At 46.2% G+C, this 26170-nt stretch overlaps 1 protein-coding gene and 2 long non-coding RNA genes across 9 annotated transcripts in view; 1 reads left to right on the forward strand and 2 right to left on the reverse strand.

Annotated features, from left to right (window-relative positions):
* The window catches only part of LOC149437630 (asparaginyl-tRNA synthetase-like), a 179984-nt gene that overhangs the window by 16976 nt on the left and 136838 nt on the right, over positions 1-26170 (forward strand). For 2 of the 6 annotated variants that reach the window (XM_089660817.1, XM_089660823.1), the window contains exon 1: positions 25735-25870. The gene's annotated coding sequence lies outside the window, so the exon portion shown is untranslated. Of the gene's footprint in view, positions 1-25709; positions 25882-26170 lie in introns of those variants that run through there. The other 4 variants (XM_089660820.1, XM_089660822.1, XM_089660821.1 and 1 more) reach the window with 4 other exon arrangements.
* LOC149437631 (uncharacterized) lies at positions 6560-9939 on the reverse strand. 2 transcript variants are annotated; one of them, XR_016308035.1, is made up of 3 exons: positions 9634-9939; positions 7773-7846; positions 6560-6860 (listed from the first exon to the last, which is right to left on the reverse strand). It is a non-coding gene; the product is annotated as an uncharacterized LOC149437631 (long non-coding RNA). The 2 variants fall into 2 exon arrangements; XR_016308034.1 differs by having other exon boundaries at positions 9709-9769.
* On the reverse strand, positions 15810-25876 carry LOC149437632 (uncharacterized). Its single transcript, XR_016308033.1, has 2 exons — positions 25544-25876; positions 15810-16396 (listed from the first exon to the last, which is right to left on the reverse strand). It is a non-coding gene; the product is annotated as an uncharacterized LOC149437632 (long non-coding RNA).

Genomic DNA, 26170 nt, shown 5'->3' on the forward strand with positions numbered 1-26170 from the left:
CATTTGTTGCAGTGAGAGTTCAAAGGTATTTGAAGATTTTGGCCATTTATTAGCAATTTAACATCTAGACTCAAATAGAAATCGCAATGCTACACACAATTGAAAACACAACTAGTTAGTAATTCTCTAGAAAACACAGTAAAATTGGCAACTTAAACAGTAATTTTCATTTGCATATAGTGTGAACGAAGCAGGAGAATTAACAAAGGAAATAAATCTTTGAAGGCGTGCGGTCTGCTTTGCATTTGGTGGAAAAATCCATACCAGTATTTGTGACAAGTTTGATGTGTGGATTCACCAACCAAGTCTTTTCTCTCTCGCTCACTCTTCTTTGTCTCACTGGCTCGCTCTTCTCTCTCGCTCACTCTTCTGTATGTCTCTCTTTATCACTCTTCAGTATGTTTTTCTCGCTCCCTCTTCTTCATCTCACTGGCTCGCTCTTCTCTCTCTCTGTCAGCTCTTTGCTTGCCAAATCCTTCACAAAAGTGGGTTGAGTGTAAACCATCATTATCAAATCTATTAGTGCTCCAGGCTCTTATCTTACCCCATTGTATGACATTCACATAAGGTGCAGCTTTGAAGGTGTTTCAACAGACAAGGCCTCATTCTAATTCACATTTTAGGGATCACTTAGACAGAAAGCAAAGATGTTGCCAGAACATCTATTTGAAGACAGCCACACACGGAGATCATACTACTTCCTTGCCGTGGTTGGGATTCAAACCGACAACTCTAGAGTTGTGAGGCAGTAGTGCTAACCACTAATCCACGGAGCTACATTGCTAATCCAGCCTGTATTTCTGTGCTGTGAATCAATCTTAGGTCACTGGGCAAGTTCAGTGTAACTACCAGATATCTCCAATGTGACACAAATGTTGTGCTATGTTGCCAATTCACATGTATGATGGTTCTATGTATCCCAATACAAAGGATTGCAATACTAATACAGGCGTACCTCGGTTTACCAATGCCTCAGGGAACGTCATATTTGGGGTACAAATGCCAAACCATTTCAGTTAATTGGTCTGTTTACAAATGTTTGAATAATTTGGTATGGGCATGTGGCCTGGTATGGTTCAGGAGGGGGGGAGGCGCTCGCTTGTCCCCCCCCCCCTTTCCTGACCTGCTGGGCTGCATGCTCAGATAAGTATCTGTTATGGATTTTGGGGGGTACCCCATGTTGTTTTTTATTTAGTTTCAGCGTGGAGTTACCCCTTAACATCCATACGAGACCCGAAGGGCTTAGTATGGATGGGAGGGGGGACCCCACGCCGGGTTTTTTACAAATTGTTTATAATTCCCTGCAATACTTTTACATCAACTGTCAGTGGGGAACTCCGCCGACAGCTGAAACATGAGCGCTGCATTGGTTTTCGCTACTAAAATGCTGCATGAGTTGATAACATAACTCATGCGGGATTGTAGGAGCGACAGCCATGTGTTAATGTTTCAACTGTCAGCGGGGTTCCCCACTGACAGCTGAATGTAAAAAAAAAAAAAAAAAGCGTGGGGTCCCCCCTCCCATCCATACCAAGCCCTTCGGATCTGGTATGGATATTAAGGGGGAACTCCACGCTGAAATAAAAAAAAACAGCTTGGGGATCCCCCCAAAATCCATACCAGACCCTTATCCGAGCATGCAGCCCGGCAGGTCAGGAAAGGGGGGGGCGAGCGAGCGCCCCCCCTCCTGAACTATACCAGGCCACCTGCCCTCAACATGGGGGGGTGCTTTGGGGAAGGGGGGCTCCCCCCCAAAGCACCTTGTCCCCATGTTAATGGGGACAAGGGCCTCTTCCGTTATTGGGATAATTGGTCAGCCATTTTTTGGGATTTTAGCATATTTTGTTTACCAGTAAAGTTGAAAATTTTTTGTTCCAAATTTACTGATAAATAAATTTGCCAAAATCCCGAAAAACAGCTGACCAATTAACCCACTAACGGCCCGAAAATCGTTCGATTTTCTTTTCGGCAGAAAAATCGGCCGATTTTAGACCCATCTATGGCCTGCTTTACATGGGTCTAAAATCGTCCGCAAAAAAAATCGGCTGATTTTCAGCCCGTTAGTGGGTTAATTGGTCAGCCATTTTTGGGGATTTTGCAACTTTTTTTAATTGGTAAATTTGGATAAAAATTGGCCGATTTTGCAGATCGGCCGATTTTAGCTGCAATGATCGGCAAATTGGCTGATCTTTTAACAGATAAATAATCTGCACATGAGCCATGACCTGCAAGAAAAAGAATAAAAAAAAAGAATAAGGAAAAGAAAAATGCAGGCCTTAGATGGGGCGAAAACTGACCGTTTTAAAAAAAAAAAATCGGTTGTTCAATGGGCCGACGTTACCACCAATGGCAAAAAAATTGTTCGATTTTCGCCCCATCTACGGCCTGCAAATATAATAGCGAAGTAATTACTTCTGTCCCTGCAGAGAGCTGCGCTATTATATTTGACATTAAAAAGTATAAAGGTTGCAACATTGTATCTATTTGTATCCGAATAAAAACATCTATATCCGGAATGGATACAAATGGATACAATGTTGCAGTCTCTATACTTTTTAATGTCAAATATAATAGCGGAGCTCTCTGCAGGGACAGAAGGAATGTTTCAGCTGTCATCGGGGTTTCCCACTGACAGCTGAATTTTAAATTATTTCCGTGAATTAAATAAATAATAAAAAAAACAGCGTGGGTCCCCCCTCTCATCCTTACCAAGCCCTTCAGGTCTGGTATGGGTATTAAGGGGGAACTCCACGCTGAAATTTAAAAAAAAAACAGCGTGGGTCCCCCTCAATATCCATACCAGACCCTTATCCGAGCATGCAGCCCGGCAGGTCAGGAAAGGGGGGGGGACGAGCGAGCGCCCCCCCCCTCCTGAACCATACCAGGCCACATGCCCTCAACATGGGGGGGTGCTTTGGGGCAGGGGGGGCTCCCCCCCCAAAGCACCTTGTCCCCATGTTGATGAGGACAAGGGCCTCTTCCCCACAACCCTGGCCGGTGGTTGTGGGGGTCTGCGGGCGGGGGGCTTATCAGAATCTGGAAGCCCCCTTTAACAAGGGGGCCCCCAGATCCCGGCCCCCCCCCCTACGTGAACGAGTCTGCAGTACATGGTCCCGCAGACTCCTTCACAAAAAAACTAAGTGTGGTGTAAAAAAAACACAGTACAGGGTCTTTGACAAGTCCTTTATTAAAACAATGTCCCCCGAAGTAGATCCAACGTCAATCACGGCGGCGGCGGCAGGGACCCGAAAAAAGAAAAAAAAAAAAGGTTCCGCTCCCGTCGGAGGCTTCCAGCCTTGTGAAGAAGAGGCTAGCTGACAGTTCTTATATAGGTATGGGGCGGGGCCAGCCGGGCACATCATCCCCGCCCCTTACCTATTTGAGAAATGTCACCCTGTCTCTCCGCTGAGGCTAACTAGCTGAATGCAGGAGACAGTCTGACATTTCTTATATAGCTATGGGGCGGGGCCAGCCAGGAACAGCAAGCATGTGACATGGGGCGGGTCACTCGGATGATGTCCCCGGCTGGCCCCGCCCCATAGCTATATAAGAAATGTCAGACTGTCTCCTGCATTCAGCTAGTTAGCCTCAGCGGAGAGACAGGGTGACATTTCTCAAATAGGTAAGGGGCGGGGATGATGTGCCCGGCTGGCCCCGCCCCATACCTATATAAGAACTGTCAGCTAGCCTCTTCTTCACATGGCTGGAAGCCTCCGACGGGAGCGGAACCTTTTTTTTTTTTTCTTTTTTCGGGTCCCTGCCGCCGCCGCCGTGATTGACGTTGGATCTACTTCGGGGGACATTGTTTTAATAAAGGACTTGTCAAAGACCCTGTACTGTGTTTTTTTTACACCACACTTTTTTTTTTTGTGAAGGAGTCTGCGGGAGCATCTACCGCAGACTCGTTCACGTAGGGGGGGGGGCCGGGATCTGGGGGCCCCCTTGTTAAAGGGGGCTTCCAGATTCTGATAAGCCCCCCGCCCGCAGACCCCCACAACCACCGGCCAGGGTTGTGGGGAAGAGGCCCTTGTCCTCATCAACATGGGGACAAGGTGCTTTGGGGGGGGGAGCCCCCCTGCCTCAAAGCACCCCCCCATGTTGAGGGCATGTGGCCTGGTATGGTTCAGGAGGGGGGGGGGTGCTCGCTCGTCCCCCCCCTTTCCTGACCTGCCGGGCTGCATGCTCGGATAAGGGTCTGGTATGGATATTGAGGGGGACCCACGCTGTTTTTTTTTTTAAATTTCAGCGTGGAGTTCCCACTTAATATCCATACCAGACCTGAAGGGCTTGGTATGGATGAGAGGGGGGACCCACGCTGTTTTTTTTTTTTTTTTTTTTTATTGTGGACCTTTATTTTTACATTCAGCTGTCAAAATATATATTATCTAGACCTTTGAAATAAGTAAAATCATTACAGAAATAATTATAAAGGATAAGAAACAAAAATAGAATCACTAGAACTAAGGAAATCTAGTTAGATTACATGAAGATATGCCGAGTGCTGTTTATTAAACACAATAGTCGCAAGCGAGTGCCGGCTCTCAGAGGAATCCACAATCAGATTCACTATTAGTCAGTGGCTAAAAAGCAAACGCCCATGGCAGAAGTCTAAAATGTGTTCTGCACATGCTCAGTTGTATCTGCCAAAGACACTGCACGGGCTTCTAGATTTTTACTGTGTCGATTTCCTTGAAAAAAACGATTTTTAACACATTTTTAATTTTTTTGGAAATAGCAGATATTGTTTAAAGTGAAGTCCTGATATTTGGCAAAGCAAATTTCTAAGTGAACATGTCTCTACAGTGATTTTTCATGGTTTTAGACTTGCTTCTTAGCAAGTCTGTTTTGTGAGTCTGATTTCGGGCGTGTGTCTCTTTGTGAATTAGATTGGGCATCTGCTTATGGGCTCTGCTCAATAGTGAATTAGGTTGCAGGGTAAAAAATGACGGACGCCCATGAAAATTGGGCTTAAGCCCATAAATATGCGCCCACGCCCAATAGTGAATCAGGGCCTTCCTGTCAGGTTACCATGGCAATGGCCCTGTGCATGAGGGGGAAGGGAGGAGAGGGCCTGTGTTTGGATTCCCTTAGCAGGGGGCCAGACTGCAGGCAAAGGGAGGTTGAAGGGCTGTGGACGGCTGCCTGTGTCAGGGACACGGAGGACTAGAAGTTCCAGCATGGACGGAACAGAAGAGTGAGGGGTGGGAGGGTGTTAGGCAGCAAGCCCACATGATGGGGGGGAAGGGCCAGCTCCGTGATATTTGTTTTCACATTATTTCTTTAATAGTCAATATTATTTACATATTATATTTTAAATCATACTTAAGTCCTATATATTTGATATTGTACAAACTCATATGATGTAAAGCATGGTTCTCCAAACTATGGCCCTCCAGATGTATAAATATTACAAGTCCCATCATGTCTCTGACTCTGGGACTCTTGCCTGTGGCTGTCATAGTCTTGCAAGGCCTCATGGGACTTGCAGTTTCTCAACACCTTGAAGGCCATACAAATCCTATCCGTTACATTAAAAAAAGGAACAATGCAACACGCACTTACATCTATTTTATAACAAATGTAACCCCCTGCGTACAGGGCACTTCTCCCCCCTTCCTGCCTATCACACTTTGAATGACAATTGCGTAGTGATACAACACTGTACCCATAAAAAAAATGTATTCATTTTTGTTGTGACAGATAGAGCTTTATTTTTTTACTATTTAATCACCCTTTTTTTTTTTGTTTTCCCAAACAAACCAAAAACTACCGAAAAATTTGAAATACAATTTTTTTTATGTCTTTGGTATTCAATTTTCAAAATAAGTGACTTTTTTCCTTTACTGATGTGCACTAATGAGTCTGCAGTGATGGGCACTGATAGGCTGCACTGATCCACACTGATAGGTGGCACTGATGAGGAGGCACTGGTAGGTGGTACCGATGGGCATTGACAGGCATCACTGATGGGCACTGAAAAGCAGCCCTGATACATAGCACTGATATATGGCACTGTTAGGCAGCACTGACTGGCACTGATGGGCAGCACCGACTGACACTGATAGGTGGCACTGATTGGCAACACGTATAGGTGGTGCTGATTCGCACTGATAGGTGGCACTGATGGGAGACACTGAAAGGCAGCTCAGATGGGCACTGATCTGTGGACTTGATGTGCACTGGTAGGCACTGACATGTGTTATTGATGGGTACTGGCACGAGTCAGTGTTGGACACTGACAGGTGGCACTGCTGGGGCTACACTGATCATCAGTGCTCTCATGATCAGTGCACATGTCCCCTCGGCGTAAAGCCGATTACTGGCTCTCCTCTCCTCCTCTGTCAGCATGACAGCTCGAGAGGAGAGAAATGCCGATAACCAGCCTTTCCGTGTTTACATGCGATGAGCTTTGATTGGACACAGCTGATCATGTGACATCCTCCAAGAACGAGAGAACCACCTTGCACCTGTCATTGTACTATATGGAGGGCGGGAGGTGGTTATAAGTGTTTATGTATCACAAACTGAACATGTAATTTATATACAATTAAATTATACATTTTGAACATAGATAAACCAATTTTAATATTTTGCATGTATAACAATTTTAATATGTACATTATATAAAAATAATTTAGAAATTGACAACATAGTCAAACCTTTCGGACACTTCAACCAAAATATAAATATGTACAAAATCTATCAAACATCACAGTTCTTCTAGGAAATTTAAATAAAGTCCAACAATATTTACATTTTTAGTAATAGTTTTGAATGCACAATGGGCATCTGTATTCGTCTGGAATTTGTTGCCCTGTGCAGGATATGTGGAACCACAGTGCACAACTTTCACATGAAATCTGGAAAAAATGTAAATGATATATTAAAAGATGAAGTTAATTAATTTTGTTACATACATACATATATGGCTCTGTAAATGGCAAAACACACTTTTAAAACTATGTATATCTTTTCGCTCTCCCCTCTTCTCTCACTCTCTCACCCCTCCTATATCCCCTCTCTCTCACCCCTCCCTCTCCCTTTTTTTTTTTTTTTCTTTTTTGTAAGACTTTTTTTTCATATTTCACTATGACCAAAGTAGTTCTATGTTACCATAGTAACATTGTACTTCTTTGGTGACGCTTTTTTTTTTTTTTTGGTGGAAAATTAGCTTATAGCAATGAATTACTCTGCTATAAGCAAGCATTTACCTGAATGACATCGATTCATTCACGTTTTTTTTTGTGCTTAGCTGTGATTTGTCCACAGCTAATCACATGACATAGCTGGGCTGTGATTGGCCCAGCTTGTGCATGTGACCGCTGTGACCATTCACAGCTACACATACTAGTATCCAATGGATGGCATGAAAGGAAGCCATCCATTGTATACAACTGTTATGTGACCTGCTGTGATTGGTCACACCAGGTCACGTTACCAGCAACGGTGCCAGTACTCCGATGTCATCCACCTAGAGGGATAAGGGGTTTTGAAGGCCGCCATCTATCTATAGGCTGGGCAGGAACCTGTTAATAATAATAATAATAATAACAATAATAATAATGTAAAAACAAGCAAAAGATGAAAAAAGTTTAATGTATTAACCAAGTGATGAAATCGTGTTTCAACTGAAATGTATGGTTTGACAAATTTTATCACATTACACAGCGTAATTGTCCTTTCTTTAACACACAAGTGTTCATATGCTCATAAATATTTATATTTTTGGGTGCATAAATTATAAGTTAATTCTTATGTTTTCTGAAACATACCCATTGGACTGTGTATGTGTGTTCATTGAAATCGTTTTCTTCTCCACATATCCGGCAAAGGCCATGCAAATCATCTGCATCAAATAAATGTTGAAGTTAAAAAATTACATAAGTATACATTTGCAAATAATAATAGATGTAATCAATTGTTTTGTTTCCCTTTTGATTTACTAAGCACACACGGTACTATAAATTACTAAACTTTACCTTGCTCATCACTACTAATCTTTGGCTTTTTACAGTGAATTCTGGAATACTTTTTAAATATATATTATTTATTAAGTAATAATATCAAATTGTATAACAAAAAACTTTATTTTAATCTAACTAAAGTAAATACATTTTAAGAAAATTAAATAATTATATTAATATTGATGTATATTTTGGTTTTTACATTTAATTGAAATGTTGTGTAAAGCCTTATGCAGGCTTGTCATTGAAAGTCATATTCAAATTTTTCTTTTAATTTTTAGTAATTTTTATATATAAATTGACATTTTTATGTTATTTGAAATAAATACATCAACACTACTACTTTAACAGGCTGTGCATTTATAGCCATATTTATCATTGACTTTGCATGTCATAAAAAGAAACACACCATAAGATAAGGCCTGGTCTATTGTGACTCTTTGTTTGCCAATAAAAAAATTTTTTGCCTCTGTCATAGCTAATCAATTTAAAATATATATATAATTTTGTGCTAAAGGACATCAAAATGTTTTTCTTATGAATTTTGGAACCTTTTTTGTGGGTGTACAGGCTGCTCAAGCTTCATGCCTCATCCCCTTTTAACCTAATTTGTGTATTAAATGTACATTAATCTTTTTTTTAATGAGTTAACCAAAGTGGGAGCATGTACTGCCCAAGCTGAGTGTTTTTATAGAGAGATGTGATGCAGTTACTGAAATGTATACACTGTGAGGGACAAATAATTCCATTAACTTTTTTTTTTTCATTTTCTTTGCTCAATAGTTTTGAAGTGTTGTTGTGTAAAATCGTTGGCATGTTAAAAATTGTAAGTAATTTAAAATGATACAAAAACACCATAATTTAACCAATCAAATGCACAGTTCTTTTTGTTAACACTATCCCAACCCAAAATCCTTGATGTACATTGACATTCTATATATACTTTTTTTTTACAAAAAATTTCTATAGTTATATATAGAGAAATTAATACACACACACACACATAGACACAAACACCAACATTATTAGGTGCCCCTGTTTAATTGCTTGTTAACTAAAATTCATAATCAGCCAATCACATGGCAGCAACACAATCCATTTATTCCTCTATACATGCTGGAGACGTCTTGTTAAGGTAAACAACATTATTATTATTATACAGTATTTATATAGCGCCAAAAGGTTTGCTCAACGCTGTACATTACAATGGGAGACAATACATGGGACAGTACAGTAACAATACAGTACACAAGGGGATTGAGGGCCCTGATCTTTCAAGCTTACAATCTAGGAGGGAGGGGGGAGGGGTATTGGAGGAAGTGGTTGTGTTGGATGGAGTGGTAGGAGGAGCAGAGATCTATTGTTAGGTTGGGGTGGGGTAGTCTTCTCTAAAGAGGTGTTTTTTCTGGGTGCGCCTGAAGTTGTGGAGGGTAGGTGACAGCCTGATGAATTAGGTTAGGGATTTCCAGAGGATGGGTGAAGTCCTGGAGAAGTTGATCCTGACCAAGTCTCCAACTACAAGTTTCCTTGGCTGCCCACTGCTTTTAGGGTACCCAGCATAGCCTGTTTTTTTGTGCTTCTTCAAAAGAACTTGAACAGCACATCATGAAACCCCAGTCTGCTTTGAAATCTTTGCCTGGCAGAGACCTTGCTGATATAGTATAACTACCTTGTGTGTTGTTGCTGTGCTCAGTCTTGCCATGGAGTATGACCTGTAACATGAAAATGTCTTCCACAACCTCACCTTAGTAGCACAGTTTCGCAGTTCCCATTTTAAGCCTCCTACACAGCTGCTTCTCTTTCAGTTAATGACTGTTTCAACCTACATATGAAATTGATGATTATCAGCACTTGCTTGGGATTATTGGTTAATCATTCACCTGACTCTAATTCTAAAAAAATCTCATGCTCTCATGCCTAGTGTGTTCATTTTGTTATGAGAAAGCAGAGGGACTGGCAGGATCACCAGATTAAAAAAGACACTATTATCTTAACTAATCAGTAAACCTCCACTTGTAAAACCACACTTAGAATATACATGGTGTCCACATATATATGTCACACTGTTAGAAAGTATGTAAAATTTACATAGAGTTAATAAGAAAGACTAAGAAATGGGCCATCACCATTTTAAACTAGGTGCCAAAACGACACACCTTTTTTTGGAAAAAATAAAGTAACTAAATGAAATTGAATTGAAAAGTTAAATTTTAATTTGTCGACACAAATATTAAAAAAAATTTTGTTTGACGAAAGTTAAATAATAGCTTATAACAGTGATAGAAAGAGTTTGGAGAGCTGGAGGAGGAGAAACAGCAGGACATTATAGTTCAGAGGTTAATGTTTGTGTAGGTTTTGAATAATGTCTAGACAAGAACAACCAGAAAACTGTAAACACTGTGATCTCGTGACAGGTGTGGTCATTTTGTTATGAGAAAGCAGAGGAAATGGTAGGATCAACAGGGATAAAACACAATAAAGTATGAAAACTCTTTTGGATTTTTGATAAATCAAAATATTATTATTTTAATTATGTAGCTATTCACTGGCCCAATAACTGATCAAATCTCCTTTAAAAGCATTTTTACCTGACATCATGAATCACCTCCAAAGCTTTATATCTGCTGAAGCACATGTTCAAATTGGAATGCACATAGGACTGCTGTTTGAACATTGGTAGAGAAAAAAGGCTTCAAGCTAATCTTAAATGCTTAAACAAACAAAATGCTTATCACTTTTTAGGAGAGAGTACTATGATTTATGATGCACAGGACACGAGGAAAGAGACAGCATGCATGCTTACAGGTATACAAAATGAACCCTGAGTGAACCCGTAGAAAAATCAAAGTAATGTGTTAGTAATAATATGATTTATGCAATATGATTATATTTCATGTACATAATGTGTACTATTTGCACACTCTGAGCGTAAAATAGATTTTGAAAATATATTGTCTCATCAATGTTCATTTCATATAGTACTATGTTACCAGGGGAAAAATGACAACTCATGGGGCCCCCGGGCAATAGGGGACTATGGGGCCATTGTGTCCTTGGCCAAACTCCAAAATAGACTATGAAAAAGGTACCAGGGGCATCTCATGGGGCCCCATACTGACCCCGTGCCCTTGGGCAGTGCCCAAGTTTCAAAATGGTAATTTCGCCCCTGCATGTGACATTAATGTAGTTTATAAATTACACAATGGTAAAGATAAATGTTTACTTGGGATTGCAATGATAAGTATTCTGATATAAAAACATATTGTCTTTTTTTTTTTTTTTTGAAGAGGTCACATTAGCACATGGCAGCTGTTCATCTTATCACAAGGTGTTGCTTTCTGCAGACATATCACTTCAGGGAAAAGTATGATAATGACCTTATCAGCAGCCTTTACCCTAGTGTTACCTCATCTTAATGATATCATCTCTCTAAACAAATATGTCGTTATTTTAACTGAATTGGCTGTTAATGCAGTGGAACATGTTTTATGAACCTGATGTATAAATGTGACCATATGGGATACATTTTTCAAGTATAATGCTATGTAATACAAAACAGATATTATTAGGTAATACATAAGCAAAACTTTTAATTGGCATACAATCTGTAAGATCGTTGCACTACATACTTGAGGGGCATGATTGTGCAGCAATGTAAAAAAAATTGTAAGAAAAATGTACAATCTAGGGCCATCTATAAGGAAAAAGAGGCAACATAATTGTCTCATGTTTGGCCATCCTAACTTAGCAAAAATGACATGCAAAAATACAACACAAATAAGAAACATTTTTAAAACCCTTTTTTTTGGTTGACATGGGGATATTTGATTACATGATCCATGTGCTGGCTGTGTTTACACACATGGTGATTAAGAATTCCGTGTTACATTCCAATGAGGAAATCCTTTAAGACAAGTGTGATGCGGTGGCTGCACAGACAAAGCTGCAGATTCCAATGTGACATCCATACAAGTGCACAGCTTGACATGCATAGAAGGTTAGACGGTGGCCATGATTTCACTAGAACAGAAATAATGTCAACTTGCCCCGTGTCAATGACAAGATTTGATATTAGTATTGCTTTTGGCACAGGAAGGGGGGAGGTGGTAGGTACAGGACCCAAATGCCACATGGATATAATATGTGACTTTAGGCAGGGGTGTTTTTATCACAAGGCATTTGCCTTAGGGGGTATTTTTCAGAGGGGCAGCGTTTCCCTACAAAAGGGCTAATATTACTTTGCTTCACCCATTGCACATCAACTGAAATTTCAGAACAGGAGGTCAATGCAGGGGCATATTTACCACAAGGCAAACAAGACATTTGCCAAGGGAAGCATGTTTCAGGGTGGCTTAGGAAATTTTTAGGGGTGCAGCGCCCCCACCCAAAAGAAGGGATGGAAGAAGGGACACACACAGCATGGGGACCAGGTGGGAGATGGTTGATGGGGTATGCAGAACATGACTCTTGTTCCCAGTGATGTCCAGAGTCGTGAAGGTGAGTGTCTTCTCTGTGGCAAGGGTGGTGTGTGGTGTTGCCAGTGTATGGGGAGTGGTGGTAATGGAGGGCTCTCTCAGGTAGAGGTGGGGTCTTGTTGTTCAATGTCAGGCTCTCTTTGTGGTTGAAGGGGGGGGGGGGGTTGGTCAGTGTCTCTCTGGTTGTGGGGGGAGGGGTGTTTGAGCCAATGTTTGGTTGCCACGGCAGCCTGCATCCTAAATGCATCACTGACTGTATGACATAGAACAGGACATATCAGTGAGGGGATAAAGAATTACACAGGATAACAGATAGCAGATGGAATTGATGATCTTGTAGGACATCATCAAAGGGTGAGCACAACTTTCGTAACATGTTACATGTTTAAATGTTGCAAAAAAATTAGTTCAATTTAAATGAAAAGATAATGACAAGAGTCAGCACACAAGATCAGCACTACACCAGTCAGATGATAACACTGTACTACACTGGTGACATTTATTAATAAAAAAAAAATAATAATAATATGTTTCTTCCACATTCACTTGTAACCCCTTCCCTATCGGGCACTTATACCTCCTTCTTTACCAGGCCAATTTTCAGCTTTCAGCGCTGTTGCACTTTGAATTACAATTGCGCGGTCATGCAAGATTGTACCCATATGAAATTGTTATCTTTTTCTCACAAATAGAGCTTTCTTTTGGTGGTATTTAAGCACTGCTGGGCACTTTACTTTTTGCAATATAAAAAAAGAAAGTGCAAACAATAAAAAAAAATAAAAATTGCTTTGTTTCTATTATACAATTTTTTAAAAAAGGTAATTTTTCTCCGTCAATCATGTACGTTAATGAGGCAGCACTGATCGGCAGCACTGATAGGCAGCAGTGATGGGCACTGATAAGCAGCACTCAATGGCACTGATAGGCAGCACTAATGAGGTGGCACAGATAGGCAGCACTGATAATGGGTACTGATAGACAGCACTGATAGGTGGCACTGACTGGCATCACTGCTGGGCGCTGACTGGCACAACCGCTGGTCTGCACTGATGGGCACAGGTGGGTGGCACTGGTGGGCACAGGTGGGTGGCACTGGTGGACACAGGTGGGTGGCACTGGTGGACACAGGTGGTGGCACAGGTGGGTACACTGCTGGGCACAGGTGGCTGACACAGGTGGGTGTACAGATTGGTGCAGTGCTAAGCACAGGTGGGCGTAACTGGTGGGTGGCACTGCTGGGCACCGATCATCAAGGCACTGATCATCACTGGCCTAATGATCGGTGCCGATCCCTGCTCTAACAACTGCCAGTTCTCGTCAGTACTTTCCTGGTGCTATGACAGCGTGAGGAAAGAGAACCTGCAATCGCATTTCCCGGTGATCAGTGTGTCATTGGACACAGCTGATCAGGTGCTGAAATACAGGCATAATTGGCCTTTTAACACATTGCGTGATCAGCTGTGTACGTAGAACACAGCGATCACGGAGATCGCCGGATGTACGGAGCAGGGGGCGCCCAGGAGAGCGCGTTCTGGGAGGACGTCATATGATGTCCACCCAGAACTGGCCGGACGCAGTGTAGCCGTCATTCGGCTAGCTGCTGTTGGCAATTAGTTAATCAAAAAATTTTCAAAACAAAAAAAAAAAAGAATTAATTTCCATACAGATATCATTTGGGCTAATTTGTACTGTCCAGGCATTTTAGAGCCTCGACAAAAAGAAGACAAGAGTTAATCATGACTGAAGAATGATCAGATATATTGTATATAACATAGTTTATAGACTGTATTGTTCCCCCTAGCCAATTAATAACACATAGAATTTTTTTTATTTTTTTTAAGACATGTCGGATGATCCATTATTGCCTACATTAATCTAAAGAAATATGATTTTATTGGAGTAGAAAGTATTTTTTAATTGTACATATTTCCAGTCTTTTCAAAAGCTATATGAAAGTTTAATTTTCTTTTGAAACTAAGAAAAAAAATTATACTTAACTTCCTATGGAGACACACAAGCAGGTGCATTGGCAAGATGATGCTCCATGTGTCCATTCACGCACAGGGCATGGCTTGGCCACGCCTCCTCTTACTTCATTAACCTCCCTGGCGGTATGATTATTTGATATTTTTGGTGCTGAAAGCGGTACATTATTCTGCATGGAAATATGTAGTTTTTTTATTGTAGGCTGTAATTTTTAGGAATAACTCACTGAAATCTGTCTGAACAAGATTCTAAATCATACATTTAATTCAATAATATAATCAAACCAAAAACACTGAAATGTAAAATAGAGCGCCAAGTTCACACATCGCTGAGCTTAGTCGCAGAATTGTTTTCAGTGTCTGATGAGGAATTTCCCCCACCAATCATTATCACTCAATTCTGCAAGTGGTTCTGATTTACTATTGCTGTTCTCTAGCCGGTCTAAAACCGCGTCGGACCTAAAGGGATGCTTTTTGGACGCCATGGACTTTTCTACGTTTCCAGGCAGAAAGAACAATCAAATTGCAGACAGGGGACAGGACAAAGCACTCGGGACAAAATGTATGTGAAATGGGTTGAAACAGCAATGTTTTACTATGTAGAATCGTTTTAAAAAAAAAAAAAATTTTTGAAAATTTTCAAATTTCCCGGCGCCGTTGGCGCCCGTACGTCCCGACGTCACGGGGACCGGAACACAGGAGCCGGATTCCGGCATCGGCCGGACGAGATGGCCAGGGACGCTGCAGGGGACACATCGCGTTAGCGAAGGACAAGGTAAGCTCTGCAGGGACTCCCTATGCAGCGCTGCATGGTAAGCCCGAGTGTAACTCGGGGTTACCGCTTTTGGTATAGACATTTTACCCCGAGCTACACTCGGGAATACCGCCAGGGAGGTTAAATGACTGCCTGTGATTTAGAGCAGTGGGAGCCAATGACAAGGCAGAGAAAAGGGACATCCAAGGCTGATGTGGCCATTCATTGATATCAATGGGGATCAAGTAAATATTGTGTGGTGGGGGTTGGCGGGGATGGGTGTACTGCAGCATACATGTTTTTGTAATGCATGCATACAATGCATGAAGCTGAAAGAACTTGAGCCTTTAAAATCAATTTATCATCGAAAATAAACAGTGGTGATGCAAAATAATACAAAGTAAATAAATAATAAAAATAATATTTATATATATATATATATATATATATATATATTGGTAATCAAATTAAATTTTATTACAATATTACATGACTCTGCAACGGCCAGTTAAAGTAGCAATGTAATGAATAGCAATAAAGACTGTCGTCATGGAGGTAAAACCTTGCAGACAAGTGGATAAGCACAAGATAAATCTAAATATTTTGATACATACAAAACATGACTAGATAGTAGGATAAAATAGGCCATGGCCCTTTTATTGGTGAAACAAAAAACATTTTATTTCAAAAAATGTTAGTAAATGTATTTTAAATCATAAAAGAAAAAAAAAACACATTAAAAAATAAATTAATGCTTGAATACCGCTATAACAACAATAGTCCATTCATTTATTTTTTCTCACTGTTGACCAGGGGAGGACTAACAACTCATGTGGCCCCTGTGTCCTTGCCCAAACTCAAAAAAGCCTATGAAAAAGGTACCAGGGGCATCTTATGGGGCCCCCTACTGTCCCCTGGCCCTGGGGCAGTGCCAGAGTTTAAAAATGGTCAGTCTATCCCTGCTATTGACCAGAGGAAGTAGGCTACACTATTGCAAGGTGAGACATTGATGCCTGAAAACAGATGAAGGAGATGAATTATCCAGAAGTCACAGGAGCAGAATTATGTAAAGGTGAGCTGGATACACAATTATCAGCCAAGTTCGCTATCCACATGGATAAGTACACGTCCTGTCACAGGTTGATGTGACCATTGAAGATCTGCAAGGGCACACCCAATAGCAACAAGAATGCTGTATACAGCGAACAAAGCCTGGACCTAAAACAGAGAACAAAGAGAACAGTTAGAAACCAACAAATAGAACAATGATATTTCACAGGATAACAGACATACATGAACAATATAACATACAACAGCATGAAGACTAAACACACCGGCCATGACACACAAGAATTACAAGAGCAACACCGCAAGCAGCCTGACACCCCCCCATATCTACCTACAGAAGTCCAAGGATGATCCCAATCCAACAGAACAGAAACAACAGACTGACAACCTGACACACATCACCTCCACCTGATTACAACACAAAATGAAACATTTCCTGCACCCCAAACAAAAACACAGACTCCTAGCAAACACGACCAACACTCCACAACTGATCATAAAAAATTGGCACACGCAACTGACAACACAGACTGACCGACATCCAGACTACAACTCAACCACACTGTCCTCCCCATGTCATTGTAATTGTCCTCCCCATGTCACTGACCCCCCAATGTCACTGTCCTCCCCATGTCACTGACCCCCCAATGTCACTGTCCTCCCCATGTCACTGCCCCCCCAATGTCACTGTCCTCCCCATGTCACTGACCCCCCAATGTCACTGTCCTCCCCATGTCATTGTAATTGTCCTCCCCATGTCACTGACCCCAGAATGTCACTGTCCTCCCCATGTCACTGACCTCCCCATGTCAGGACCCACCATGTCACTGTCCGCCCATATGTCACTTCCCTCACCATGTCAGGACCTACCATGTCACTGCCCCCTCACATGTCTCTGTCCTCCCCATGTCAGGCAACACCATATGTCACTGTCCTCCCCATGTCAAGCCTGACCATGTCACTGCCCCCACATGTCAATGTGCTTCATATGTAATGCCCCCCCATATCACTGCCAACCCCCATATCATTGCCCCACTCAAATTTGAACTCTCCCCCTACCATGTCACTGTACCCAGGGGCGAAATTGTTGCGAGGCAAACAAGGCGTTTACCTAGGGTGGAACTTTTTAGGGGGTTGGCGTGGTGCTGCCGCCACCCCTTCCAATGGAAAGGACACTGTGTACCGGAGCGGGATGGGGTCTGCTGTGTCTTACCTGGTTACGTGTCCCAGTCCCACGATGATGCAGTCCAGGAAGCGCTGCTCCCTCACTCCATGTTCATGCTGCTGCTCGCCTCCGCCTCCTCACCGGTGATTGGGCAACAGAACTGTAGCTCAGGAAAGGCACACAGGCGGCCAATCACATGCAAGGAGCCGTAGCCGAACGGACCCACAACATCGAGTGAGGGAGCAGCCAGAGTGAATGAAAGAGGACAGCTGACCGCCTGGTAAGTGTGCCGTGCAGATGGTGCTGCTGCAACCAGGTATGCTGCCTGCAGCAGCACCTACCCTGGTGCAGGGGTCAGCATGTTAAGTGTCTTTGGTGTAAGTGGGAGGATTAGTGCCCCATCATTGGTGTCACTGATACTAAGGATGGGGCACTATTCATCCCACTAACACCAACGATGGTGCACTATTCCTCCCATTGACACCAACGATGGGGCACTATTCCTCCCCCAACTGATATCAATAATGTGGCACGTGAAGATCTGCCCCCCTTGTCATTACCCCCCCAAGATCAGTCACCCATGAACATCTGTCCCCCTTGTCATTCCCCCCCAGCAAGATCAGTCCCCCGTCAAGATGTGCCCCCCTTGTCATTCCCCCCCTGCAAGATCAATCCGCCGTGAAGATGTGCCCCCCCTTGTCATTATTCCCCAGCAAAATCAGTCCCCCGTGAAGATCTGCCCCCCGTCATTCCCCCCAGCAAGATCAGTCCCCCATGAAGATCTGCCCCCCTTGTCACTCCCCCCAGCAAGATCAGTCCCCCGTGAAGATCTGCCCCCCTTGTCATTATTCCCCAGCAAAATCAGCCCCCCCGTGAAGATGTGCCCCCCTTGTCATTCCACCCCAGCAAAATCAGTCCCCCGTGAAGATGTGCCCCCCTTGTCATTCCCCCCCAGCAAAATCAGTCCCCCGTGAAGATGTGTCCCCCTTGTCATTCCCCCCCAGCAAAATCAGTCCCCCGTGAAGATGTGCCCCCCTTGTCATTCCCCCCCAGCAAAATCAGTCCCCCGTGAAGATGTGTCCCCCTTGTCATTCTCCCCCAAGCAAGATCAATCCGCCGTGAAGATGTGCCCCCCTTGTAATTATTCCCCAGCAAAATCATTCCCCCGTGAAGATGTGCCCCCCTGGTCATTATTTCCCAGCAAAATCATTCCCCCGTGAAGATGTGCCCCCCTTGTCATTCCCCCCCCCAGCAAGATCAATCCGCCGTGAAGATGTGCCCCCTTTGTCATTCCCCCCCAGCAAGATCAATCCGCCGTGAAGATGTGCCCCCCTTGTCATTATTCCCCCCAGCAAGATCAGTCCCCCATGAAGATCTGCCTCCCCTGTCATTACCCCCCAGCAAGATCAATCCGCCGTGAAGATGTGCCCCCCTTGTCAATATTACCCAGCAAGATCAGTCCCCCGTGAAGATCTGCCCCCCTTGTCATTCCCCCCCAGCCAAATGAGTCCCCCGTGAAGATGTGCCCCCCTTGTCATTACCCCCCAGCAAGATCAGTCCCCCGTGAAGATCTGCCCCCCTTGTCACTCCCTCCAGCATGATCAGTCCCCCGTGAAGATGTGCCCCCCTTGTCATTCCCCCCCAGCAAGATCAGTCCCCCATGATGATGTGCCCCCCTTGTCATTCCCCCCCCCAGCAAGATCAATCCGCCGTGAAGATGTGCCCCCCTTGTCTTTATTCCCCAGCAAGATCAGTCCCCCATGAAGATCTGCCCCCCTTGTCACTCCCTCCAGCAAGATCAGTCCCCCGTGAAGATGTGCCCCCCTTGTCATTATTCCCCAGCAAGATCAGTCCCCCATGAAGATCTGCCCCTCTTGTCACTCCCTCCAGCAAGATCAGTCCCCCGTGAAGATGTGCCCCCCTTGTCATTATTCCCCAGCAAAATCATTCCCCCGTGAAGACGTGCCCCCCTTGTCATTCCCCCCAGCAAGATCAGTCCCCCATGAAGATCTGCCCCCCTTGTCACTCCCTCCAACAAGATCAGTCCCCCGTGAAGATGTGCCCCCCTTGTCATTATTCCCCAGCAAAATCAGTCCCCCGTGAAGATGTGCCCCCCTTGTCATTCTCCCCCAGCAAAATCAGTCCCCCATGAAGATCTGCCCTCCTTGTCACTCCCTCCAGCATGATCAGTCCCCCGTGAAGATGTGCCCCCCTTGTTATTCCCTCCCAGCAAGATCAGTCCCCCGTGAAGATGTGCCCCCCTTGTCATACCCCCCCAGCAAGATCAGTCCCCCATGAAGATGTGCCCCCCTTGTCATTATTCCCCAGCAAGATCAGTCCCCCGTGAAGATCTGCCCCCCTTGACATTCCCCCCCCAGCAAAATCAGTCCCCCGTGAAGATGTGCCCCCCTTGTCATTACCCCCCAGCAAGATCAGTCCCCTGTGAAGATCTGCCCCCCTTGGCACTCCCTCCAGCATGATCAGTCCCCCATGAAGATGTGCCCCCCTTGTCATTATTCCCCAGCAAAATCATTCCCCCGTGAAGATCTGCCCCCCTTGTCATTATTCCCCAGCAAAATCAGTCCCCCATGAAGATCTGCCCTCCTTGTCATTATTCCCTAGCAAAATCAGTCCCCAGCGAAGATGTGCCCCCCTTGTCATTCCCCCCCAGCAAGATCAGTCCCCCGTGAAGATGTGCCCCCCTTGTCATACCCCCCCAGCAAGATCAGTCCCCCATGAAGATGTGCCCCCCTTGTCATTCCCCCCCAGCAAGATCAATCCGCCGTGAAGATGTGCCCCCCTTGTCATTATTCCCCAACAAAATCATTCCCCCGTGAAGATGTGCCCCCCTTGTCATTCCCCCCAGCAAGATCAGTCCCCCATGAAGATCTGCCCCCCTTGTCACTCCCTCCAGCAAGATCAGTCCCCCGTGAAGATGTGCCCCCCTTGTCATTCCCCCCCAGCAAAATCAGTCCCCCGTGAAGATGTGTCCCCCTTGTCATTCTCCCCCAAGCAAGATCAATCCGCCGTGAAGATGTGCCCCCCTTGTAATTATTCCCCAGCAAAATCATTCCCCCGTGAAGATGTGCCCCCCTGGTCATTATTTCCCAGCAAAATCATTCCCCCGTGAAGATGTGCCCCCCTTGTCATTCCCCCCCCCAGCAAGATCAATCCGCCGTGAAGATGTGCCCCCCTTGTCATTATTCCCCAGCAAAATCATTCCCCCGTGAAGATGTGCCCCCCTTGTCATTATTCCCCAGCAAAATCATTCCCCCGTGAAGATGTGCCCCCCTTGTCATTATTCCCCAGCAAAATCATTCCCCCGTGAAGACGTGCCCCCCTTGTCATTCCCCCCAGCAAGATCAGTCCCCCATGAAGATCTGCCCCCCTTGTCACTCCCTCCAACAAGATCAGTCCCCCGTGAAGATGTGCCCCCCTTGTCATTATTCCCCAGCAAAATCAGTCCCCCGTGAAGATGTGCCCCCCTTGTCATTCCCCCCCAGCAAAATCAGTCCCCCATGAAGATCTGCCCTCCTTGTCACTCCCTCCAGCATGATCAGTCCCCCGTGAAGATGTGCCCCCCTTGTCATTCCCTCCCAGCAAGATCAGTCCCCCGTGAAGATGTGCCCCCCTTGTCAAACCCCCCCAGCAAGATCAGTCCCCCATGAAGATGTGCCCCCCTTGTCATTATTCCCCAGCAAGATCAGTCCCCCGTGAAGATCTGCCCCCCTTGTCATTATTCCCCAGCAAAATCAGTCCCCCGTGAAGATGTGCCCCCCTTGTCATTCCCCCCCAGCAAAATCAGTCCCCCATGAAGATCTGCCCTCCTTGTCACTCCCTCCAGCATGATCAGTCCCCCGTGAAGATGTGCCCCCCTTGTCATTCCCTCCCAGCAAGATCAGTCCCCCGTGAAGATGTGCCCCCCTTGTCAAACCCCCCCAGCAAGATCAGTCCCCCATGAAGATGTGCCCCCCTTGTCATTATTCCCCAGCAAGATCAGTCCCCCGTGAAGATCTGCCCCCCTTGTCATTACCCCCCAGCAAGATCAGTCCCCCGTGAAGATCTGCCCCCCTTGGCACTCCCTCCAGCATGATCAGTCCCCCATGAAGATGTGCCCCCCTTGTCATTATTCCCCAGCAAAATCATTCCCCCGTGAAGATCTGCCCCCCTTGTCATTATTCCCCAGCAAAATCAGTCCCCCATGAAGATCTGCCCTCCTTGTCATTATTCCCTAGCAAAATCAGTCCCCAGCGAAGATGTGCCCCCCTTGTCATTCCCCCCCAGCAAGATCAGTCCCCCGTGAAGATGTGCCCCCCTTGTCATACCCCCCCAGCAAGATCAGTCCCCCATGAAGATGTGCCCCCCTTGTCATTCCCCCCCAGCAAGATCAATCCGCCGTGAAGATGTGCCCCCCTTGTCATTATTCCCCAACAAAATCATTCCCATGTGAAGATGTGCCCCCCTTGTCATTCTCCCCCAAGCAAGATCAATCCGCCGTGAAGATGTGCCCCCCTTGTCATTATTACCCAGCAAGATCAGTCCCCCGTGAAGATCTGCCCCCCTTGGCACTCCCTCCAGCATGATCAGTCCCCCATGAAGATGTGCCCCCCTTGTCATTATTCCCCAGCAAAATCATTCCCCCGTGAAGATCTGCCCCCCTTGTCATTATTCCCCAGCAAAATCAGTCCCCCATGAAGATCTGCCCTCCTTGTCATTATTCCCTAGCAAAATCAGTCCCCAGCGAAGATGTGCCCCCCTTGTCATTCCCCCCCAGCAAGATCAGTCCCCCGTGAAGATGTGCCCCCCTTGTCATACCCCCCCAGCAAGATCAGTCCCCCATGAAGATGTGCCCCCCTTGTCATTCCCCCCCAGCAAGATCAATCCGCCGTGAAGATGTGCCCCCCTTGTCATTATTCCCCAACAAAATCATTCCCCCGTGAAGATGTGCCCCCCTTGTCATTCCCCCCAGCAAGATCAGTCCCCCATCAAGATCTGCCCCCCTTGTCACTCCCTCCAGCAAGATCAGTCCCCCGTGAAGATGTGCCCCCCTTGTCATTATTCCCCAGCAAAATCAGTCCCCCGTGAAGATGTGCCCCCCTTGTCATTCCCCCCCAGCAAAATCAGTCCCCCATGAAGATCTGCCCTCCTTGTCATTATTCCCCAGCAAAATCAGTCCCCCATGAAGATCTGCCCCCCTTGTCACTCCCTCCAGCAAGATCAGTCCCCCGTGAAGATCTGCCCCCCTTGTCACTCCCTCCAGCATGATCAGTCCCCCATGAAGATGTGCCCCCCTTGTCTTTATTCCCCAGCAAGATCAGTCCCCCATGAAGATCTGCCCCCCTTGTCACTCCCTCCAGCAAGATCAGTCCCCCGTGAAGATCTGCCCCCCTTGGCACTCCCTCCAGCATGATCAGTCCCCCATGAAGATGTGCCCCCCTTGTCATTATTCCCCAGCAAAATCATTCCCCCGTGAAGATCTGCCCCCCTTGTCATTATTCCCCAGCAAAATCAGTCCCCCATGAAGATCTGCCCTCCTTGTCATTATTCCCTAGCAAAATCAGTCCCCAGCGAAGATGTGCCCCCCTTGTCATTCCCCCCCCAGCAAGATCAATCCGCCGTGAAGATGTGCCCCCCTTGTCTTTATTCCCCAGCAAGATCAGTCCCCCATGAAGATCTGCCCCTCTTGTCACTCCCTCCAGCAAGATCAGTCCCCCGTGAAGATGTGCCCCCCTTGTCATTATTCCCCAGCAAAATCATTCCCCCGTGAAGATGTGCCCCCCTTGTCATTATTCCCCAGCAAAATCATTCCCCCGTGAAGACGTGCCCCCCTTGTCATTCCCCCCAGCAAGATCAGTCCCCCATGAAGATCTGCCCCCCTTGTCACTCCCTCCAACAAGATCAGTCCCCCGTGAAGATGTGCCCCCCTTGTCATTATTCCCCAGCAAAATCAGTCCCCCGTGAAAATGTGCCCCCCTTGTCATTCCCCCCAGCAAGATCAGTCCCCCATGAAGATCTGCCCCCCTTGTCACTCCCTCCAACAAGATCAGTCCCCCGTGAAGATGTGCCCCCCTTGTCATTATTCCCCAGCAAAATCAGTCCCCTGTGAAGATGTGCCCCCCTTGTCATTCTCCCCCAGCAAAATCAGTCCCCCATGAAGATCTGCCCTCCTTGTCACTCCCTCCAGCATGATCAGTCCCCCGTGAAGATGTGCCCCCCTTGTCATTCCCCCCCAGCAAGATCAGTCCCCCGTGAAGATGTGCCCCCCTTGTCATACCCCCCCAGCAAGATCAGTCCCCCATGAAGATGTGCCCCCCTTGTCATTCCCCCCCAGCAAGATCAATCCGCCGTGAAGATGTGCCCCCCTTGTCATTATTCCCCAACAAAATCATTCCCCCGTGAAGATGTGCCCCCCTTGTCATTCCCCCCAGCAAGATCAGTCCCCCATGAAGATCTGCCCCCCTTGTCACTCCCTCCAGCAAGATCAGTCCCCCGTGAAGATGTGCCCCCCTTGTCATTATTCCCCAGCAAAATCAGTCCCCCGTGAAGATGTGCCCCCCTTGTCATTCCCCCCCAGCAAAATCAGTCCCCCATGAAGATCTGCCCTCCTTGTCATTATTCCCCAGCAAAATCAGTCCCCCATGAAGATCTGCCCCCCTTGTCACTCCCTCCAGCAAGATCAGTCCCCCGTGAAGATCTGCCCCCCTTGGCACTCCCTCCAGCATGATCAGTCCCCCATGAAGATGTGCCCCCCTTGTCATTATTCCCCAGCAAAATCAGTCCCCCATGAAGATCTGCCCTCCTTGTCATTATTCCCCAGCAAAATCAGTCCCCCATGAAGATGTGCCCCCCTTGTCATTATTCCCCAGCAAAATCAGTCCCCCATGAAGATCTGCCCTCCTTGTCATTATTCCCTAGCAAAATCAGTCCCCAGCGAAGATGTGCCCCCCTTGTCATTCCCCCCCCAGCAAGATCAATCCGCCGTGAAGATGTGCCCCCCTTGTCTTTATTCCCCAGCAAGATCAGTCCCCCATGAAGATCTGCCCCTCTTGTCACTCCCTCCAGCAAGATCAGTCCCCCGTGAAGATGTGCCCCCCTTGTCATTATTCCCCAGCAAAATCATTCCCCCGTGAAGATGTGCCCCCCTTGTCATTATTCCCCAGCAAAATCATTCCCCCGTGAAGACGTGCCCCCCTTGTCATTCCCCCCAGCAAGATCAGTCCCCCATGAAGATCTGCCCCCCTTGTCACTCCCTCCAACAAGATCAGTCCCCCGTGAAGATGTGCCCCCCTTGTCATTATTCCCCAGCAAAATCAGTCCCCCGTGAAGATGTGCCCCCCTTGTCATTCCCCCCCAGCAAAATCAGTCCCCCATGAAGATCTGCCCTCCTTGTCACTCCCTCCAGCATGATCAGTCCCCCGTGAAGATGTGCCCCCCTTGTCATTCCCTCCCAGCAAGATCAGTCCCCCGTGAAGATGTGCCCCCCTTGTCATACCCCCCCAGCAAGATCAGTCCCCCATGAAGATGTGCCCCCCTTGTCATTCCCCCCCCAGCAAGATCAATCCGCCATGAAGATGTGCCCCCCTTGTCATTATTCCCCAGCAAGATCAGTCCCCCATGAAGATCTGCCCCCCTTGTCACTCCCTCTAGCAAGATCAGTCCCCCGTGAAGATCTGCCCCCCTTGTCATTCCCCCCCAGCAAAATCAGTCCCCCGTGAAGATGTGCCCCCCTTGTCATTACCCCCCACCAAGATCAATCCGCCGTGAAGATGTGCCCCCCTTGTCATTATTACCCAGCAAGATCAGTCCCCCGTGAAGATCTGCCCCCCTTGTCATTCCCCCCCAGCAAGATCAGTCCCCCATGAAGATCTGCCCCCCTTGTCATTATTCACCAGCAAAATCATTCCCCCGTGAAGATGTGCCCCCCTTGTCATTACCCCCCTCACCCCAGGATCAGTACCCCGTGAAGATCTGCCCCCCCCCATTGACGCAAACATCACCCCCTGGCAATAAGCTCAGTCTCCCTTGATGCAAATCCCCACCCCCATGTGACTGGTACCCACGTGTAACTGCACCACCAAAACATGTTATGGGCCCCCAATATCACTGATCCCCCCACATGTGACTGTACTTGCCATGTCACCCCCCCAGCAGCTTGGCGACATTAGGAACGTCAGCAGCAGCAGCAGTGATCCGATGCATGTGACTCCTGTACTTGCAATCCAGCATGAAAGGATCCAGCATGAAAGGAGTTAACACTTTCTCAGAGCGAGATCGCTGATCGTCTGCTTATGCCTGAAACTGGCACATGCGCAGATACAGCAACACATCTTCATGCAACCGGTAAGATGTGGAGGGGGTGACCCCGGAGAGGCAGGTGAGGTGAGAAGGGGACACACGGGGCTGGTGTCAGAGGCCAGTCATGTGTCTGCTCACACACTGTGCGTCATACCAGGACAAAGGTCAGTCACAGGTCTGTAGAACTGCAGATCTGACCATACACCATACAATCTGGTTGTATGATCTCATCACCTGTACACTGAGCTCTACGGAGATCGTACAGTCAGATTACAGCTCCCCATACAGGATACAGTCTGGTTGTATGATCTTCTTTAGCTATAAAAGTATGTAGTGCAAGATCCCGCCTGACTGGATATTAACTGGATTGTTCAGACACCCCCAGATACACATTTCCCAAGAGCTCTTCCCTGCACATCCACAGATCTACATCCCAAGAGTACTTTCTATACATCCCCCCCCCC

Source organism: Staurois parvus, unplaced genomic scaffold (assembly GCF_062004578.1).
Source record: "Staurois parvus isolate SC_StPar_1 unplaced genomic scaffold, SC_StPar_1.0 ptg001282l, whole genome shotgun sequence".
Taxonomy (NCBI): domain Eukaryota; kingdom Metazoa; phylum Chordata; class Amphibia; order Anura; family Ranidae; genus Staurois; species Staurois parvus.